This window comes from Zootoca vivipara, chromosome 2, assembly GCF_965207765.1.
Source record: "Zootoca vivipara chromosome 2, rZooViv2.hap1.1, whole genome shotgun sequence".
Taxonomy (NCBI): domain Eukaryota; kingdom Metazoa; phylum Chordata; class Lepidosauria; order Squamata; family Lacertidae; genus Zootoca; species Zootoca vivipara.
The window spans coordinates 89,283,356-89,305,984 of NC_142584.1; the positions used below are offsets into that span (position 1 = coordinate 89,283,356).

Genomic DNA, 22,629 nt, shown 5'->3' on the forward strand with positions numbered 1-22,629 from the left:
CACTTAGGAGCCTCCTTTGTCTGGGACATCATTCACTTGGATTATCTGAATTCCCAGAGGAAGGTTTTGAGGTAGAGATTAATGAGAGGAAGTGACTCAGGAGCATGGGTGGAAAGAGATTGACTGCCAGAAAGCAGGAGTTTGAGGAGCATAGCCTTTTGCCTCATGTGGAGAAGCATGGCGGGGGGGAGAGAAAGGGAAAAGAAAGGAATGGTGTAAGGAAGAGCAGAAGATGATTTTGCAAAGCAGAGGGTGCCTCTCTTATATGCTTCTCACGTCATGGATAGGTAATGAAGAATTATGCACATGGTGTTTTCCGGCAGGGGAGCATGCAAATATTAATCCTTATGCCTCATTTATTTGTTCATGACTTTGTTCCTTCCTATCCTTTCTGCGAGGGCCTTAGGGAAGGGTTGTCGTTCCACGACACCCCTGTAAAGCTGGTAAGGCAGAAAGACACTGAGTTGCCTAATGTCACCCAGGTGACCTTCATAATGAAATGTGAATTTAAACCCTGGTGGTCATAATCAATGCTGGTTCTACACAAAGCAGACACATTGACATTAGTAGACATGGCTAACTTTAGGTTCATTAATTTAAAGTGGGCTACTCTGATTAGGACTTAGGTCTGGATGTAAGAAACCCAAGGTTTATTCAACTAACACGCCAGAAACTACAGCAGGAACCTGTGACCCTCCAGCATAGCTGCCAAGTTTTCCCTTTTCTCGCGAGGAAGCCTATTCAGCATAAGGGAAAATCCCTTTAAAAAATGGATAACTTGGCAGCTATGCCCTCCAGATGTTGTTAACTTCCATCTTACTCTTACTCTGATGGAACTCTTAACTTCCATCAGCCCCAGCCAGCATGTGGCCAATAGTCAGGTGTAATGGCAGCTACAGCCCAGCAACATATGGAGATCCAAAGGTCCCTCCATCCCTGGACTACCATCTTTGTTGTATGTGAGCAGCTGCTTCTGTTTGGGATTTTGCTTAAACCACTGAATGGCACTTCAGAGTTCTGAAAGACATGGTGGAGATTTAAATTTGTTGTCCTTGGAGACGCCGTAATTAACACTGGGATAATGTACCGTTGAAAGTTTAATACAAGACACCAGAGAATTGTTCTTGCAAAACAACATTTTTTTTTTGCACCCTGCCAAAATGTTTTACCAATTGATTGGAAGATGCGAGCATGCTTCAAATTTCTTTCGAAATCATGTTGATCGATTCGTGTCGAGTGCTTCGATAGAGACACTGTGTGAAATGAATACCCACGTCAACTAGTTTTTTTAAAAAATAAAAACCACCCCTAAGGGCAGGCTTGGACATGATGTTCCTGGCTTAATAAAACATACTTTGAACCCTTAGGGCTCACCTTCCTCCTGTCTTGCAACCCACGTCTCTTTAAACCGCAGTTCCGTTTACAACCATAGCTGCCAAGTTTCCCCTTTTCTCGCGAGGAAGCCTATTAAGCATAAGGGAAAATCCCTGTAAAAAAGGGATAACTTGGCAGCTATGTTTACAACCAAAATAAGGAGTGATGCTTTAATGTTGATTAACTAGCCCAGATCTTACACCAGGCTCAAACCATAGTTTATGTTCCTGGTTACTAAAGTGACATTAAACCATAGTTTCTTGTTTCAGTTGCAGTGGGAAACGATGATTTAAAACAGGGATGGGGAACCTCAGGCTCTGGTGTCAAATGTGCCCTTTGCTAGGCCACTGTATTTGGCCTTTGGAAGGGAAGGAGGTGCAGTAGAGGAAGCCAGCAATGTTACATCTGAAAAGGCTCTTTGGAATGCCTGCATTTCCCACCATTTATCACAAGCTCAGAGCGTTGATCTCAAAAACAACTAACCTGGCACTGCTTCTTAAATCTCAGTCTCATGCTAAGAGACAGCATTAGAAACAGGGCAGACAAGCTAAGGGGGGTGGGGATCACGAGACAGAAATCAAAAGTATCATGAGACCTGAGGTTTAACAAGCATGTAAATTCAAGTTGGGTCTAATGCTAGATGTGGCCAAAGCAATTTAAAAAAAAATACTGTGCTAATGCCAGTGGAACAAAAGTTGGCTTTTCCATTGCAATGAGAATATTTAGCCTTACTAACTGCAATAAAAGCATGGAGATTCCAATGGAAGAAGGCATTTAAAATTTAAATCATCACTCCCTGACCAAGGCTAGACTAGTTCAAATCTTCCGTAAAAGCAGCTGTGGACAACCAGACTCTCCAGATGTTACTAAACTACAATGCGCATCAGCACTAGTGGGGTCATTGTTCTCTTTATTTGTGTTCCACTAGCAATTGGAAACATTTTTTAAATAACCTTTATTGGAATAAATAAGAACAATATCCTAGCAAATGCTTTGCATGGCATAGATTCAGGAAGAGTAGAGAGGCATTTTGGAAGTGGACATCCTACTCAACACAGGGGAACTAGGTTTTGGGCAGCCCATAGGAAACCTATCATTTCCTTCTAGTAGCACCTTAGAGACCAACTAAGTTTGTCATAGGTATGAGCTTTCGTGTGCATGCACACTTCTTCAGATACGAAAGCTCATACCTATGACAAACTTAGTTGGTCTCTAAGGTGCTACTGGAAGGATGTTATTTTGTTTTGACTGCATCAGACCAACACAGCTACCTACCTGTAACCACTACCGTTTCCTGAGATTGCTATTAGGATTGCCCATACAATTCCCTGCTATTCCTCACAGCTATGGTAAATACAACAAACTTTCTCTTTTAAAAAATAAATCCAAAAATGTATAAAAGAAAGATGCACTTCCATTTAATTAAATCTCTCGGTTCCTGCTCAAACTTACCCTCCAGTTCACATTCGAGTGTTATCATTATTCTCTCCGATAGCAAATTTAGTGGCCTACTCTCAATTAATAAGGCAGTCAAATGTGACAATCCCAAAATGAGCTAGGAGACTCCCCAAGTATGCAAGAAACACTGGTTTTAAACAAAAAGTGAGACAAAAACACCCAAACATCTTTTCAACAAGAGTTGCACAGAACAATCCTTAGTTAAAAACCCAGAGAGCAATGAAATTCAAAAGAGGAAAGAAATGGCTCGGACTAACTTCCTCTGGCAGTTAAACAATGTGGACATGAGGAGAGGGAATTGGTTACAGAGGGGTTAATTTCATTCATTCTTCAACAAGGAAATTAGGAACTCTTCCAGACAGCTCAGTGAGGGAAAAGGATAATCCTTACCCCTGCAGTGTACTGACCAGGTTAGGTTGCTTATAGGTATGGCTGAATTTGTCAATTTGTGTTTCTCTCAGTTTCCAGTGTTCAGTTCAGTTTACCCAATTCTTTTTTTAAAACCTGCATGAAAATTCACCCACATTTTCATGTGTATTTCTCCTAATACATGTATATTTGTGCCTAGCATAGGAATTTTCCTATAATGCATTGCTGTATTTTCACACACATACACATTTTTACCACTGTGTGTGTTCTTTGGTTGGAGAACTGTATCACCCAATCCAGGGAAGTGCAAATTTTGAAGACAAACTCACATTTTGCTTTTTTGATTAGGGAAGTGCGAATTTTCATTAAAATAGAAACCAAACACATTTTTCTGCAATTTGAGTATACTGCGGTGATTAGGTGGTAGGCGGGGGGGGGGGGGCTAGCTGTACTCTACTTCTGACACTGATTGGCCTAATGTTTGTTCACAGGAACACTTTGGGAGTGTAATGCACACTCCATTGTAATGATGGACATTTCCCTAGTTTTATAGAAATACAGCATAGAATTCCTCTGCGTCAGCTCAGCATCCCACAACCAGTGGGAACTGAAACATTTCATCAGCCCACATCTTGTGACTCTATCATCAAACTATTGCTCCTCTGGATTTCTGCATGGATCTGAAGCCATTCAGAATAGATGATGAAGCATCCTTTATTTCTTCCGGCGCCTGCATGCCATGTGCTGGCTGAAAGAGAAGCTCCTCTTCCCTCCTTCTTTTTAATGCCAGAAGAAATATCAAGTCATAAGTTGATCACACACAAGAGGAAGCTCTTTTTCACACCTCACCTAGTGGACACGCAGAAATAATTGCCAGGAGATGGTGAGAAGGTAGACAATATTTCTAGATTATTATTCTTTTTAAGAGGTAACATTCACAGGAAGCTGCTTCATACCAAGGTGGAATTGTTGCCTAGACCAGTGTTGTCTACTCCAGGGACGAGCAAGCTGGGGCTCTCCAGAGGTGGTATTGATCCCAGCTCTCATCAGCTGCAGGCAGCATGGCCAATGGTTGGGCATAGTGGGGCAAGTCTGACACTCAGGAGCTACTCTGGCTGGCAGCTGTGTCTCAGGCAGAGGTCTTTCCTATTGCCTGCTACCTAAGATGACTACAATGCCTAGAGTCAGGCAGTCAGGTGATGTACCCATAGCAGTGACCAGAGGAGGAATGACCGCTGGGAGAAGTGCAGAAAGAAAGGACGCCATGGTGCATCTGCAGCAGCACAATCAGATGCCTTCATCTGCCCCAGCTGCAACAAAACATGTCCCTCCCACATCCGCACTGTAACCTTTCAATAGTTTGACTTCATCCTCCATTGTCTCCCAGGACAGATGGATGCCAACAGCTACCTAAGATCAGTTTTCTTAAAACTGGGGAGCCAGGAAATGAACATAGAGCCTTTTGCAAGCAAATATATAAACTTTTGGGTCTTTATCAGATAGGGACAGGGCCGGATTTAGGTTTGATGAGGCCCTAATCTACTGAAGATAATTGGGCCCTTTATATGTCCAGCTGTCCTTTGTCAACATCAAATTGTCACTGCTTTTTGTATTGAATATGTGCTATATGATAATTTATGGACCTAATAGGTATCTAAAGCCATTTGCACATAACAAAAGGCAGGGCCCATTATTTACATCAAAGGAGCCTACACAATACAAAACACTGTTGCTGTATGTAGATTTTATTTTTATTATCTTATATTTTGGAAATGCACATCCAGGTTTTTTTCTCCCTTTAATTTTTTGGGGGGTCTTCAAGAGAGTGGGGCCCTAAGCTATAGCTTGTTTAGCTTATACGTAAATCCGGCACTGGATAGGAAACAACACAAAGGCAAGGATTCAGTCCATACAAATGTTTCTCTCTCTTTTTCTCTATTCATCTTGGCCAATGTCTGAGACAGGGCAGGGAGCTCGGTGGTCTGACTCAGTCCTTAAGTAACACAGCATTATGAAACTGCTCGTTCCGTCACTAACCGGGTGAAAACAGAGAACATTTTTCAGATCTCATGCTTGTTGCTGGCTGTGCCTCTGTTTGAAAAAAGCAAACCAAGCAGCTGAGAGGAAGCACACAATTTGGATCGGGACCACAGTGCCGTGGCTCCTTCCCACTGTGCCGTGGCCTCAATTCATATCAGGGGGTGCCACAGCTGCCCTTCATAAACAAAGAAATGTGGCAGGCTGCAACCACGTGATTCAAAAAATGTTCAACCACATTTAATTATACAATCAATGGGCGCCTGGAATCAAAACTATTACTTGCCTACCAGAATGCCCAATGAGGAAATCTTGGTGTGTTTTTTTTAAAAAAAGTTCTTCTTGATTCTAGCCTATAAAATGAGATTATAAACTGACAATAAAGCATAGGAATCTTGCAAAATGAGACAGTAACCACCACCACCCTTCTAATTCATCACCCACCACCACATTCCCACCAGTTTACATCAAATCCCTTTTGGGAGCTAGTCCACCATCTTAAAAAGCGGAATGAAAGAAATCCAATTCATGTTTCCCAGAGACCCTGAAGCTTCCACCCTGCATTTGCTTTTTAGTCAAGTGGCTTTTCATTAGTCCTTTCCAACCTTTCCAAAAACAAGCTAAAGTGTTGTTCTAGACTACAGGTGGGGGTAAGGTTTCTTGTTAAGCAACAGTGTTTATCTTTCTGACAGATGTACAGTATCTTTGAAGGATGCACATATCCACTATCAGTACCACTTATTGTCTACTCAGAAGTAAAACTCATTGTGTTAAAATGGGCTTTAATCCCTAGGGGTTTGCAGTCTCAGTTGTTCTTGATCTGTCTTTCTCTTCTGCTTGGATTGAACAGTTCTGAGGGGGAGGCAGTATCTCTGATTATATGTGCTTTTTAATCCTTTGTTAAGTTTTGCCAGCTAAATCCAAAGCCATCCCTAACCTTTTCAGGCTTCTTCAGTCTTCACTCTGTTCCGGTTAACCTTCTGCTTCTCCAGCTAATTCTGCAGCCAGGAGGAGGTGTGACTCCCACGTTACAAGTCTAGCTGTGCTGTTGACTCATGCTCTGCACTCAAAACAGCCATATGCTTTTTAAGAGGAAGGCTTATACAATGCAGCCACGCAAGGTCGCCCAGAGCACACACACTCTTACAAGAGCTGTGAGGTTTCTGCTTGTTCTCCCCATTAATTGAAACTGGCGATGATGCAGTTTGGCACAGCAGACGCACACGGTTATGTAAGCCTGTACTACAGTCCAAAAATATACATCAGGAAGAGTCACCTGTACACTTCACAGGGCTGTACCAGGCAACAGAGTAATCAAGCTGGCGGAAGGAAAAGCAGATGCGCTCCTTCTCATACACATTCATGTCTCCAGCTGAGATTTAGGGAGCAATCCTGTAGCAAGTTCCACCGGGACGAGTGGGTTAGCATCCAATGGATCCCTGGCTGAGTTGGGAAGTTCCTGGTGCAGCCGCGCTGGGCTGGGTTAAGTCCTTCATCCTTAGCTCAGCCAGAGATACACAGGCGAATCTCCCTCCTCAGATGGGACCCAGCCAGCTGAGCTTAACCTGGTAGATTTTAATCCTGTCTGAACCTTGAAAAAAGGGTGTGATGGGGCTGGGACCAGATGGGAGGGGACTTATGTTGGATCCTAAACCCATTCAACTTGGTCACATGACCTGGCAATCAAGTGCAAATTAAGGGTGGTGTCACTCAAACAAATAAAAGCTTGTTTTCCCTCCACAAGGTTTAGGGTTTGGACCTGAACGGCATTTGGATCTGGTGAAACTTTACGTCAGCTTAATTTACGCCAGCTGGCTTTATGCCAGTTTCTTGCGTATAGAATTGCTCCCTAAAAATGCCTGAGTTGTATGAATCCTGTTCCAGGGATCGGAGTGATGGAAAGCAGGTTGGGGAATTCCTTAGCAATGCAATAACGAGGAGTCAATATGAATTGCAGCATAACTCAGGGTGCTATAGCCTTGAGCTGCTAATGAGTTGCTTTGTGAACCTGGTGCCAGTTCTGATGCTCCAGACACAAGATACCGTACTTAGGGAAAGCTCCAGATTATCAGCTGTGAGGAGATGGGCCAACCTAATTATACAGAAGCAGATGACCTCTGAATGCCAAATGCTGGAGATAGACAAGAGACAATCTTGGCTACTCTTGGTCACTCCAGCAAGACAATTCCCAAGTTCCTCTGAGACGAAATCAAACACAAGGTGCAGCTAAGGTCACTTCCAGGTGGCCTGTTTATTTTTTATATTATTTATTTATTTATTTATTTATTTAAAAGATTTTCTTGGTTTACAGAGCATGTGCAATGTCTCTTGTAACATTTTTACAAATCAGTTTCATTTGTTGAGACATTGGGGAGGTGGCCTGTTTACTGAGCATTTTTTCTCATTTGTTCGTGGGGAGGTTATAGCCTCAATCAATCACTTTCCTGTGCATTTTCCTGTCCCTTTCCTCTGGGGAGGAAGTGGGCAGAAGAGCATCACACCAACTTTCATTGCACAACCTGAACTAGCTGGCATGTGATTGAATCCCACTCAAAACAAGCAGCCATCTGGAAGTACCCTAATGCTCAAATTGCATGGAAGAAGTAAAAAAAGAGAGAGAGAGGCATTTATTTCTTCAATACTTTTGTATGTAAAAGGAAGCATTTTTGAAGATGGAAAGAGAGAAGTTCTGATGTTGCTGTAAGCTTCTTGGTTTTCATTTCCATTGATTATAAAACTGATGGTATCTTTTCTCACGTGACTAACCCATAAAGGCCAAAGGCTATTATTGAATCTCCTGTAGGTTTTCCTGTGGATAAATAAATGCAAATCTTGGGGACTGTGTTTCAGGTTGGGGCTCTGGCATAGAAGGGGTGGTGGTTAAAGCTTTCACCTAGAGCCATTTTTCTAACCCACTTTACTATACTCCTCAACTGTTCTGGAAAAACTGGGACATCCCATTTTCCCTCCATGACAGCATGATGGCCATTTGGGCTGCTGTGATCTTGCACAATTTCCCGCTGCAATTTTGTCTTTCCTGTGGCTCCCCAAAACGCACATTTTTGGGTGCTGTGCCACAAAAGTGTTTTTCTTCCCAGGTCTGCGATCTCATGCTGGTCACGAGACTTGTATGGGAGTGCAACCCTGGGAGCTGTTGTCCTGGTTTTTCATTGTGATGTATTGGTGTGTATGCTTTACTGTCCTGGAACTATTTGCTTCCTGGATCAAAACATGCAAATATTGAATAGGTTTGACTACCTGTATGTCTGGCTCCACAGGGAAATAGCAGTGCAGGGTGATGCTAGGCAGAGCACAATTGAGATTTATTTAAGATAAAAATGTTGGGGAGTTAAACCAAGCCTCCTGGTCTGTAGCAGCCCCAATCCAAACTGGGGTGAGGTGGGGTGAGTACAGCTCTATTTCCCATTATAACAACAACTACTACTGCAGAAGACCAGATCACAGAACCCTTCTTGCCACATCTTGCTTCTCCCTGTTTCTTTTTAAGGTTTCTCTCAATGCCTCTTGCAGAAAATGATAAGCTCCCGAGTGAGTTTCAGATCTACCAAAAGGAGAATACATGTACTTCTTCTGGCCAGATTCTGAGTGTTGATTGATTGGGGATGTGTGATTAGGAGTGGAAAAGCAGCAGGCAGAAGGAATAAATAATTTTTCCCTTATTGCCAATTCCCAACTCCAAATCCCACCCCCTGCAACTTCCCCACAGTTGTGAAGAACCTTTGGCCCTCCAGATGTTGCTGAGCTACAACTCCCATCAGCCCTAGCAAGCATGGCCAAAGGGCAGGGACAATGGGAGTTGTAGTACAGCAAGATCTGAAGGACCAAATGTCCCCCACACCTGCTGTAGGTTTTAAAATATGTGCTTGAATACTCTCAGTTCATGCTGGCAACCCCTCAGAATCTCATGCAAAATGGACAGGGGGGTTGCAGCAAAAACAGTGCAGTTCCTTGCCTGTACCGTACTTAGAAAATTGGTTCTGAGTTTGGGTCTTTGTGAAATGCATATGCATAGCCAGATAATCCAAGCTTATTTTGATAAACCACAATGCTAGTCACACATCGTGGCATGGGGATGATGGGGCCACCCATGACTTCAAATAAAATATTTCAGGTAAGTGAGATAAGAGATAATACATGGAGGGAGGAATTGTGCTATGTTGGGCCTCACCTATTCCAAGCATTGCATATGCAAATTCTTTGTACATGGTAAATCATTCCCTGCAAAGGAGACATTAGGTAAGACCTAGACGTCTCTCTTTTTTAAAAGAAAAAGAAAAACACTTCCAGAGGTACTGAGTCACCATGGCTGAGAATTCTCAGGAAAGAAAACCAAAATGTTGACCTGAGGTTCTCTGAAATGTTCCTTATGGCACCCTTCCCAAAAGGAGATTGAGCCAAACAGCTGCTGATATGGAAACCAACTGTTTGAACTGCAGTGCACTTACATATGTTAATCGCGTCAAGCACGCCTTGCAAACGTGATGCAGGAAATGACTAAACGTTTAGTGCTTGTTATTTAGCAGTATTCCTGGAGATACGTAGGTGGTGTGGACAGCACGGTATGTGCATTAAAGTGCAATTTAGGTCAATGATTCGTTGAAAGGTCCAGCCTTAACTTTATCCAATTCCCCCCCCCCCCAGCAATGAACAGATCACCTTCAATAAAGTTTTACAGTGGTACCTCGGTTTTCAAATGTAATCTGTTCTGGAAGACCGTTCGTGTTCCAAAACGTTCAAAACTGAATCCTCAATAGCCGACCTTGCACTCAGCAGAAGCCGCGTAGCTAGTTCGACTTCCGAGGTTTGTTTGAAAACAGAAGCATTTACTTCTGGGTTTTGGGCATTCAAAAACCAAAACATTTGACTTCCAAGACATTTGAAAACCAAGGTACCCCTGGATTTCCTCAAGAAGTGCAGATGACAACAAGTCAAAAGCTGGAATGCATCACACAGCACAAAACCTCTCGTCACTCGGTTCCATACAGTTTCCTTTTTTTCATTGATAGCTTTGTAACAAAAACTGTGTACTGTATAAGGATCATGTAGTATTGCAAAGCTACCTATTTTTATAAAGTAGATTTTTTAATTTGTAAAAAAAAACAATTGCTGGGATAGCTCAATTGGTAGACCGTGAGATTTTTAATCTCGGGGTCATGGGTTTGAGCCCCATGTGGGGCAAAAGATTCCGGCATTGCAGGGGATTGGACTAGATATCCCTCATGGTCCTTCCAGCTCTATAAGTCTATAAGAATATACAGTACTCATATTCTATGAAATGCAGCAGTTACCTTCAGGAATGCCTTACCCAGTATTCCCCTGCCTGATAACTTTGAGCCTTGGGAAAGTCACTCTTAGTAGTACTGTGTGCTCCTGAAGTTTGTCTTAGGTCCACTAAAAACGAGGTCTTTTAGGATGTCGTTCCAATGAACATCAGACAAGTACCTATAGTCCTGGCATCTAGGTGATTGTTTAATAATAATAATAATAATAGTAGTAATAATAATAATAATTTATTATTTATACCCCGCCCATCTGGCTGGGTTTCCCCCGCCACTCTGGGCGGCTTCCAACAGAAAATGAAATAAAATAATCTATTAAACATTAAAAGCCTCCCTAAACAGGGCTGCCTTCAGATGTCTTCTAAAAATCTGGCAGCTGTTTTTTCTCTTTGACATCTGATGGGAGGGCGTTCCATCAGGTTAAAACACACCTGTTCACCCAGATTCTCCCTGAAGTGTGATATATAAACCTGATCTACAGATTTCTGATGCGTTTTGCATTTGTTTTATGGCTGTAATTCATTACTGATTCTGTACTGTTAACAGCCATGATATCGTCTCTTAATGTTGGCTGTGTAGGAAATTTTGCAAATTAATAAAATCAGCAAATAATAAATCTGGTGGCAGATAGAACAACTCTGAAGTGACTTGAACAACTTTCCAGAGGAAGGTATGCTTACAGGGGTGGCCATAGGGAGAGTCAAGGGATAATAAAACCACAGAGATGAAATGGCCTGAAGCAACATCTAGTAGTGCAACTCTTTCCCATTCTTGGCATAGCTAAAGCAGATCATATTATACCTAAAGATGTGCAGTGCAAGGGGTGTCATGCGCTGTACTTGGATGCCCTGCCTCAGAAGCCACATGTAGTCACAGCGGCTGCAGGCTGCAGTTACTGCAGTGGCTAGATTGCAAGAGGAATCTCACCACATCCCTTCTAAGAAAGCCTTTGGATGGGCTTCAGCTACAGGTGTGGCAGGCACAACTTTCTCAGGAACCTTCTTCCTGTTCCACACAGTTCTTGAAATGTGAAGAAGCAGGGGCACCATTACAGAAGCCCAGTGCCAGATCTACGAACTTTTATTCGGGTGGGGGGAGGTCTGCAGTGCCGCCTCTCTTACTTGCTCCACCGTGGCAGTGACTGGTTCTTTGAGTATGGCTTGCCTCCATGCTCACTGGAGGAATTTGAAGGCAAGAAGCTGTGTCATCCAGTGGCAGTGGGAGACAGAGTAGATACCGTAGCTTAGTGTGGCAGTGCCAACCCTTTGTAACTCCCTCCCTATTGAGATCAAGTAGGCACCATAACTGTACTCTTTCTGGTGTCTGCTAAAAACACTCCTGCTTAGACAAACCTACCCAGATGCATAGAAATTTGAGGCAATTTTAAATCTGTTTCTGTATTTTAACTTTTGTACATTTTAAAATAGGACTGTACAATTTTCTTTATTTTCTTGTTTTATTTTTAATTTTTTTAAAAAAAATACCTCCTTTGTGGTTGTGAGTTTTTTTTTAACAACCAAGCGCTGCATAAATTTTATGGAAATAAATAAATAAATAAATAAGGAAAAGACTGTGCTGAAAAAAAAATGACTAATCTGACCTTCATTCCCGTATAGCTGATGTGTTGGAAGTCTTAGGTTCATGACCTGAAAATATCAGCCTCTCATTGACCATGATTACAAGTAATTAATGCTCTTATTAGTGATACTCCAAGCTGACTGCAGTGAAAAGAATGTGGAAATCAACAGCGTGCGCCGTGACTCAGACATTATGGTGGCAGTGGAATAAGTGAAAGAATAGTTACTCAGTTCCAGTAAATAAAACTGGGTCAAGTAATTGTGCACAGAAGAAAACATAAGTGATTACTAATGGATCTTCTTCATTTTTGAGGGCCAGTTGTGATGAAAGAGCTCATTAGAGCAGATTCTAGGCTAGAAGTTACGCATGCACTCGTAATTTAATTACACCCAGTGATAGTTGCCTTTTTCTTCATATCTTGCTATTTCAGAGTATCAATTCAGCGAACCCAGTGTCTGGAAAATCATTTTAAAAAGGAACCAGCCCAAATTCATCCTTTTACAAAACAAACTAGTTCAGTTCCAAGACCCAGCCTTCAAAATGTAACAAGCTGCTCTCTTGAAGTACAGGATCCAAAAGTAATTCAGGGGCCACACACAAGTACTGTAATAAGATGTCTGGAATAACAGCAATGCCAATTCCCCATAAAAGTGTTTCCATACTAGAAATGACTTACTGTGTTCAATTTATATCAGCCCCACAGCTACTAAAGGCATAAGCCAACATTCACTTTGTTCATGTACCTGCATGTCTCACTGCAAGTTGCTCTTGTTAGAAGAGAATCAATCACTTCAGCAGGAAAGATACAGGAAATCCCTCACATTCCTTCCTTCTGATGGCTTAGCAACAGCGATAAAGTAACCAAGTGTCCTTTGCAACAGCTGCACCTCTGTATCTGCCTAATTCTACGACTTGAATGCTGCCTTCACATTTTGTTTTCTAACTTTCTTTATTTTATGTATTTCATTAAATTTATACACTGCTTGATTGTAAAAAACAACCTCAAATCAAGAAAAAATTACAACCCTACTTTCTTTGTTTAGTCGTTTAGTCGTGTCCGACTCTTCGTGACCCCATGGACCATAGCACGCCAGGCACTCCTGTCTTGCACTGCCTCCCACAGTTTGGTCAAACTCATGTTTGTAGCTTCAAGAACACTGTCCAGCCATCTCGTCCTCTGTCGTCCCCTTCTCCTTGTGCCCTCCATCTTTCCCAACATCAGGGTCTTTTCCAGGGAGTCTTCTCTTCTCATGAGGTGGCCAAAGTATTGGAGCCTCAGCTTCAGGATCTGTCCTTCCAGTGAGCACTCGGGGCTGATTTCCTTCAGAATGGATAGGTTTGATCTTCTTGCAGTCCATGGGACTCTCAAGAGTCTCCTCCAGCACCAAAATTCAAAAGCATCAATTCTTCAGCGATCAACCTTCTTTATGGTCCAGCTCTCACTTCCATACATCACTACTTTCTTTATATATGTTTGTTTGATTAACTTACTTTTTAAAAATGTCATACACCAATATATTGTCTATTTAACCAAATCAAGCTATAAGAGCTACAGATCACATTTTTACTGATTTTAATATATTAGCAGTGTGTGGATGTGTGACTCTACAGCTGTATCAGAGAAGAGTAACCCTAAAATGTAGTGATTTTCAGGGTTGCATAAGAGCATAGTCACCATTTATTTCCTTGAATTATATGTTTGTTGATGGCAGTGGCACAGTGACAAAACATAACTAGTTGCTTTCTGTCTCATGATGGTTAGACTTGAAACGTTATGAAGAAAAAGTCGCTCAGACTTTGACCTGGGACTGATCACTGGAGGCTGATGTATTGCAATGTTGTATGCAATCAGTTCCTGAAGGGCTGTTACTGCAACACTCCAATCTTCTCCTTAGAAATGTTTACTCTAGTTCAGAGATGGTGAACCTGTGGCCCTCCAGATGTTGCTAGACTGCAGCTCCCATCAGTCCCTGTCTGCATGATCAATGGTCAGAGATGACAGGAACTGAAGTCCAACAACATCTGCAGCATCACACAGTGGTATCGCAAGGGGGGCAGGAGGCAGTGCGCCCTGGATGCCATGTCTGGAGGGATGACAAGAAGGCACCCCACGGGGTGCTTGCCCTGCTGCCCCTGGGTGCAAGCGGCCATCATGCTGCTGCAGCCGCATGTGAAGGATCCTGCCACCGTCCATACAGCGTTCATGTGGCACCGGTGGCAAACCGCTATATACAATGCATGCACATGTCGCACGCATGCGCTGTACATAGCGATGCCGCACATGCACTGCACATACATAACGGTTTGCTGGTGCCGGCCAGGCGCCGTACGGATGGCGAAGGGATCCCTCTGTCACCGCTACAGCAGCAAGCAGAGGATCCGTCCGCCATCGCTGAAGCTGCGAGCAGAGGATCCCACCACCGTCCGTACAGTGCTCGGACAGAGCCAGCAGCAAACCGCTACATACAACACATGTGTGGTGTTGCATGCATGCGCTGTACGTAGCGATGCCGCACATATGCCCTACATAGCGACGCCACACATGCATTGTACGTAGCAGCGGAACATGTGCACAGCCAGCAGTTTCCCTGCCCTGGGTGTTGGTTAGCCTTCGTTTGCCCCTGAAATCACAGACTCCCCAGCCCTATTCTAGTTTATTGTGCCAACAGCATTAAGATACATTTGTGTTTGTGTGACACTGATATTTCGTAAAGTGCCCCAACATGGATTAAAGGAAAACATCTTTTCTAAGGAAATGTATATCTAATAAATACTGATGGAGCCTTTCCTCATCAAGTTGTAACCCTGCAAAGCTTCCCCCCCCCTCCTGCTCAGTCTCTTTAGTGTAATAAGAAGTCTATTCAAGTTTAGCAAATCCATTTAGCCAGCTAAGAACTGACCTCTGGTCATGCTGCTTTAACTGCACACAACAAAAACATCAGCTGATGATCCCCAGAACCTTCCAATACAGTACATACAGCTGGACATAGTGTGGAATAGAGCCAGCTGCCTCTCTCCCAATCTCTTAAAGCAATATGCCGCATAACCTCAAAGGTAGCTTTGTTCTCCTTTCCTATCCTTCAGAATCTGCTAATGCAACCTCACAACTCTTCTTAGCTTTGTTGTAACCTACTGCATTCAGTTAACAGCACTAAGGTGTATGAAATTCCCTCATGAACAGTGAAAACATTTGGCTTCGATGGATGAATAAGGAAGACAGTTTGTTGCAACTAAATGACGGTAGGTCTCATAGTCTTGTGACTGTCTTGTGCTAGATCATGGGCTAAAAGTTAAGGAAGGGAAAACAGTATGGATGGGCAGAAGACATGGCCATTCTTTTGAAGAAGTGGGAACCTGCTGTAACTAAATGTTACAGTGCATCCCCACCCTCAAACAGGAGTGTTCCTACGTAGGGCTCCAACCAGTCTGGAACAGGGAGTCTTGCAGCACTTTTTAGCACTTACAGATGACCTTTTTTTTCTCCCTACCACCCACTTGGAATCTTCCCCTCCTGCGCAATAGGGCTGAGGATTGTGACCGAATGACAGCGCTAAACCCAAGTTCTTTGTTTCTATGTGCTGGGGGTGGGGGTGGCATAGTGCTTTTGAATTAATGCCACACATCTCCCTGGTTCTAATTGCTGACCTCAGAGTACTATAAACTGTTATGACCACAATTCTTCCATATGTAATAATAGGATATAAATTTAACACATAATCTGAATGCCTTCAATCATACATGGCCAACAGCTATCCTCCAGGTTTAATTTAGGAAAGACAAGTATGTTTGCAGTTAGAAAATTTTGTACATATTCTAGGGGCTGCTGCATACCCTGAAAATGTCCTGATTTTCCAGGGACAGATCCAGAATTATGAAAGCCACCCCAGCTTCTAATTTGAGTGCAGAACGTCACTATTTCCCCTGCCAGTGCTGCTGCCACCGATTTGGGAGCAGGATGAGCCGGCGCTTGTCCCGAGCGGTGGTGGCCGAGTGGGAACATCCCATGGCCTCTCCATGGCCACGCTGCTGACCTCCTTCCTTGGGCAGCTCCTAGTGCAGGCTTCCCCAAACTAAGGCCCGGGGGCCGGGTGCAGCCCGCGAGGCTCTTTTATGCGGCCCCCAGTAATCCCCGCCGTCCGCTCTTAATGGAGCTACGCCGCACGGCTGCCCATTTCCGGGTCCCCGGAGCATCGGAAAAAGCTTGTGCGCATGAGCATGGGCCTCCTCCGGCCCAGAAACGGGCCGGAAATGATGCTTGCACATGCGCGCAAGCTATTTCCGGTGTTCCAGCAACCCGGGACTGCACCAGAAATGCGTGTGTGCATGCGTATGGGCGTGTACTCCGGCCCACAGTGTGATTGGCGCTGGCGGCACTGGCCCTCGGCGAGGTAAGTTTGGGGACCCCTGTCCTAGTGGCTGTTGGAGAACAGGTGAAGAGGAGGACAGATTGCCGCCACTGGCTCTGAGGGGCAGGCAGAGGGTAGGGCAGCATTCGGTGGGAAGAAAGGGGGAGCAGAGCGGAGCGCAAGTTTGTTTGTTTTTTTAAAGCTTTGTGCATCCACATCTAATCTTGCCGTTTTCTAATACTTCTTTATTGGGGTGTTGTTGTTTTTTGTAAATCTACCAAAGAATAAAATAAATATTCCCAAATAATAAATGAGGAAATCGAATGGAAAATTAGAAGAATGAAGCAGAGGTCTTTCGAATCGGCTAATAAATGTGGGAAATTGTTGGCCTGGCAATTGAAGAAAAGACAAAAAGAGAACACAATTATAAAGATTATGGATGAAGGAAAATCTATTGAGAACCCTGCAGAGATAAGGAAATGCTTTACAAAATATTACAAACACTTATATAAAAGGGAAAAAGAAGATTTAGATGGAATAGAGAAGTTTATAAAGGAAAATGGACTGCAGAAAATTCCAGTACAACAAAAGAACCTACTGAATGGATTGATTACAAGACAAGAGGTTGAGACAGCAATTCAAGAGTTGAAAAACGACAAAGCCCCAGGACCTGATGGACTTACCTCCAAGTACTATAAAACATTAAAAAAACTGGTTGATACAACCATTAATGGAGGTAGCAAATGAGATTCTAGGGGGGGGGGGCAAAGCACCAGAGACTTGGAAAGAAGCTTTTATCTCTCTGATACCAAAACCGGATGTGGACAAGACTCAGGTTAAGAATTATAGACCAATCTCCTTATTAAATGTGGATTATAAGATATTTGCTAGCATCTTGGCATCAAGACTGAAAAGGGTGTTGAAAGACTTAATACATAAAGATCAGGCAGGATTCCTGCCTGGTAGACATATGAAGGACAATGTAAGAATTATAATAGACATTCTGGAGAGATTGGAAGTGAAAATAAACACCAAAGCAATGTTAATTTTTGTGGATGCCGAAAAAGCGTTTGATAATATTTCTTGGACTTTTATGAAAAGAAATTTTGCAAAAATGGAGGTTGGCCAAAACTTTGTTAATGGGATTAATGGTATCTACTCTGAGCAAAGAGCTAAGATTATTGTAAATAATGTGGTCTCAGAAGAGATAAGAATTGAGAAAGGAACAAGACAAGGGTGCCCACTCTCCCCCCTGTTATTTATTTCTGTCCTGGAGGTTTTGCTGAATATGATAAGGAGCGATGAAGGTGTCAAAGGAATTACAGTGGGTACAAAACAATATAAGTTAAAAGCCTTTGCAGACGATTTAGTACTGACTTTGCAGAACCCTGAACAGAGTGCGGTGAGAGCACTGCAGATAATTCAAGAGTTTGGCAGTGTGGCAGGCTTTAAGTTAAATAAAGGGAAAACTAAAGTATTAGACAAGAACTTGACATTGCAAGAGAAACAGAATATAGAGGACTGCACAGGACTGAAGTGTGTAAAAAAGGTGAAATACCTAGGAGTTAATATGACGTCAAGAAATTTGAATTTGTATAAAGATAATTATGAGAAATTATGGAAAGAAATCCAAAGAGATCTGGAAGTATGGACAAGGTTGAAATTGTCTTTAATGGGTAGAATAGCAACTGTTAAAATGAATGTATTGCCGAGAATGTTGTTTTTATTCCAGGTCCTACCGATAGTTGACAAGATGAAATGCTTTCAAGAGTGGCAGAAGACATTGTCTAAATTTGTCTGGCAGGGGAAGAAACCCAGGATTAAATATAAACTTTTGACTGATGTAAAAGAAAGAGGAGGATTCTCCTTGCCAGACTTAAAGATTTATTTTGAAGCCGCAGCTTTTTGTTGGTTGAAGGAATGGTTCTTGTTGGATAATGATGACTTGTTGGACCTAGAGGGCCATGATAATGCATTTGGATGGCATGCATATTTATGGTATGATAAAGTAAAATTGCATAAAGGTTTTAAAAGCCATATAATTAGGAAATCATTGTTTAATGTCTGGATTAGATATAAAGATTTGTTGGAGAGAAAAACTCCTAGGTGGATCTCACCACTTGAGGCAAAGAAACCTAAAAGGACAAATATGGATGAGAACAGGCTGAAATACAAAGATATACTGATGGAGGTGGGAAACCACTTTAAGTTAAGGCCATATGAACAATTGAAAGATAGGCTGAGTGACTGGTTTCAGTATGTGCAGATAAATGAAGCATTCAAGTCAGATAAAAAAATAGGATTCCAATCAGAGAAATCGAAATTAGAAACGGAATTATTAGAGACAGATCACAAGAATTTGTCCAGAATGTATAATTTGTTGCTAGAATGGCATTTGAAAGATGAGCAAACAAAATCAGTTATGATTGAATGGGCCAAGGACTTGGGTCATAATGTGATGATGTCGGAGTGGGAAAAATTGTGGAAGAAGGGTATGAAATTTACGGCTTGTACTGTGCTGAAGGAAAACTTGATGAAAATGATGTATAGATGGTATTTGACGCCGGTCAAGTTAGCTAAAATGTACCACAAAAGTGACAACAAATGTTGGAAATGTAAGCAGGATGTTGGCTCATTCTACCATATGTGGTGGACATGCCCTAAGATAAAAGGCTTCTGGGAAATGATTTATAATGAATTGAAAAAGATGTTTAAAAACACATTTTTGAAAAAACCGGAAGCCTTTTTACTTGGAATAATTGGGGAAGAAATTCCCAAGGACGATGTTAATTTGTTTATGTATGCCACCACAGCTGCTAGGATCCTAATAGCAAAATATTGGAAAAAAGAGGAACTGCCTTTGGTGCAGGAATGGCAAATGAAAATGATGGACTATATGGAATTGGCAGAATTGACAGGAAGACTCCGGGACCAAACAAATGACAAAGTTTTAAAAGATTGGAAGAAATTTAAAATATATATAGGGAATGTATTTGATAATTAGATTTTGTACATCCAGGAAAATAAAGAAGTTAAGGCAATAGGGAGATAATAGAAGATTGAAAGGGAGAAATTTTGGTAGATGATATAAAGATGAAATTTTGAAGTGTTAAAGGGATTATATTATGGGTAAGAAAGATGATTTAGAAACTGCTACAGAAGTTCATAAAAATGAAAATCAGATAGTAGGGAACGGGGGAAGCCAGAAGACAATGAATACTAAATTGGATTGGAGATGATATATTTTTTTTCTGTTGTATTTTTGTATTTTGATTTTTGTATTTTGTATTTTTTTTTCTTTTTGATGTGTGTTTTTTGATGTGTGTGTTGATAAAACGTTTAATAAAAAATATATTTAAAAAAATAAATAAATTTGGGATTAAGGGGTTTTCTCAGGATGGTGGAGGGTGTGTGTGTTGTGTTCTATTGGTGAAGTGGTGGCGGCACTCATCATTCTTCTGATAGGAAATGCTCTGTGGTGGGGGACACAGAAATGGGGGGTTGAGGAGGATCAGCTGGGGGGGGGAGAGTGAGAAACGTCCCTCTTTTCATCTGTGAAATGTTGGAGGATATGCTGCTGTTCCTGCTCACCAACCCACCTATGCCTTTGTCCTTTCCCTCCACCTAACCAAATCACCCCCCTTTATAACTCATCCACCCCCTCAACATATGCCACCTTGCTGCACACACATTTGATGGAGGCAGGAGGACATCCCCATCCATTAAACAGTTTGCCTGGGCCTGTCTGCTATTCCTCATGCTGCAGTTGTTGTGGCCTCCTATTGGCCATGCAAATGGCAGAATGTGATGACACATTTTTATGTATATAGCAAGACAAACACACATGCATATGTAAATACAGCAAATCAAACTGGTTTACGCTACAATCCTATACCGCTTATCTAGGAGCAAGCCCCAGTGAACTCAATGGGATTTGCTTCTGAGTTGACATGCATAGGATTATTCTTTAAATCTGCTATATTTAAACAGCATGGGGAAGAAGGGAAAAACTTCTGATTCTTAAGAATGGGAGTCTAATTTTAGCCAGGTCCATTGTGAGGTAAGTGTGTGCATGACTCAGAAATGATTGTGTGATGTTACATAACCCACTGTATGTGTTGTATTTCTTAAGCACACACTGCTAGAAAGGAAGATGGTGTTTTTGCATCCTCTTCCTTGCCCATAAGTATGCTGGAACATTCATTTCAAGAAAGACCCTTTATGCCAGTCAAAATGTAGTAAAAGAAAAAATAATTAAAAATAGCAGTGTGTTAGTTATGTAATGTGATTAATTGCAGTAGTAGGCCTTAAACATTCACATGCAAAGTCATGTGTAGGAGTGAGAGAAGAGGTTGAAATGCACAAATTATCTGTTTCATTACATACATTTCATGGGACATTGATTTATTCCTTGTATAATTTAATCAGCATATGGAGAAATTAGATAAGTCTATGTGATGCTAAAGCAAGCAGGAGAAACTAGTTCAAGAACCAGAAGCAAATAAAATCTATGGAACTTTGAAACTCAAGGCACTTTCTAAATGTTATAAAGTCCCTTTGCAGATGTCACTAGCAAAATACGATAACCTGCCTGCTCATCTTGTGCATCCTGAGGTATATGCATGCCTTACCCAGAAAAAGAAATGTGCAAATTTGTTTGTGTCTACTGAGCCCACATTTCTATAGAAATGGAAGGCTTGCTGTAATAACCTCTTAGAACATTTACAGTCCAAGTAGCAGAAATTCTGGGATTTTTCTTTGCAAATGTGTTTATCAAAGAAGAACTAAAGACACTCAGTGGAACTTTGTCTACTCAGAAATCTTATTTAATGCAATGGATGTTTATTCCCAGGTAAATGGGGGATTGTAGCGCCAGTCTACATTGTCTCCTCTGTCACTGGCTGTCACAAAACAGTGAGTATTGATAAAAGACCAGAGTTTAAGGTGTGAAATGTCTACCAGCGCTCTGCTCAATTTTGTTATCCAGCAGTCTTGCAGAAGAATGTTACATCCTGGAAGCTTTACCAATACATGGCAATGATAGCTTTTATCAATACGTCAATACTTCTGACAGTGCTAGACATCTTTGCATGACTTGTGGTGTGAGTGCTGTGCCACAACTCATTATTACAGTATTATTATTTTGTTCTGTAGTTGTAACTAGCCATACCATAATAAACCATTACTTGCCAAGTACTAGCTGCTAGAATCAGACCATAAAAAAGGTGCGGCAAAGTGTGTCAAGCTCAAGGGTAAATTTATAGAGAGAGAGATCATTAAAGCTTCCCCTCGGCTACTTCTCTACAGAGCAGTTGCAGTTTCATAAATAATAGTGGTCTAATGAGACTTTGGTGAGATATTTTTCTTCCAATATTTTTCTAGTCTATGCTCAGCAAGGGTTATAGTTTAATTAAAGGATGTCAGAAGAAAAAGGAAGCTGCCCCTGAGATAATCACTGCCTGTTGTTAGATAAGTACTGAGGTGAAGACAAGCAAAAAGGACTATCATGAAAACGATAAATTATGGAGGAGAGGGGATGGCTGATGGTTCAAAAATACAACTGACTTTTTTCTTTTAATTTATAAAGGATGCGCCAGCACTGCTCTCTGAGTTGCCCTGGGCAGATGGTCTCCAAGTGGGAACGATCAGCTCCATGCTGCTCTTGGGAAGGATGTTTACCTTTCAAACAAATGCCTCTAACACTCATTTCAACATTGACGAATCTGTTACTCTTGCACAAGCTTTTAATATTGGTATCCTTTCCTTGTGGTATTACTTTTAATATTCTAATCAAGGTCTTAAAATGTTGTGAATTACCAAATGAGTCCATGTGCATTTAATTATGAAAGGTCAATCAGTAACTAAATTTGCATGTGACATCTATTTGCATGCTAAATTTCGAATACAAAAATTAGGGTTTCAGAATTTTAATGACCGTAAGTGTTCAAGTAAAAGGGAAGATAGAAGTGAAATAAAAATGTATGCAACACTGGTAGCATCTTTATTATTCCTCCTCTGAGTTAAGCCTGTACACAATTTACCAAATCTATCCCTCTCTTTACTGAAGCACTGTCAAGACATCTGAGTTGTAATTAAGCAGCTATAGGATAAGGTTAATTCAAAATATCATCTATATTTAGTGGACAATTTATTTTATTGGTTTCAGG

General features: G+C 41.7%; 1 long non-coding RNA gene across 1 annotated transcript; it reads left to right on the forward strand.

The window, feature by feature from the left end:
* Positions 1-15,180: 15,180 nt before the first annotated feature.
* LOC148686965 (uncharacterized) lies at positions 15,181-22,182 on the forward strand. Its single transcript, XR_015948273.1, has 3 exons — positions 15,181-15,356; positions 21,315-21,376; positions 22,050-22,182. It is a non-coding gene; the product is annotated as an uncharacterized LOC148686965 (long non-coding RNA).
* The last annotated feature ends 447 nt before the right edge of the window (positions 22,183-22,629 follow it).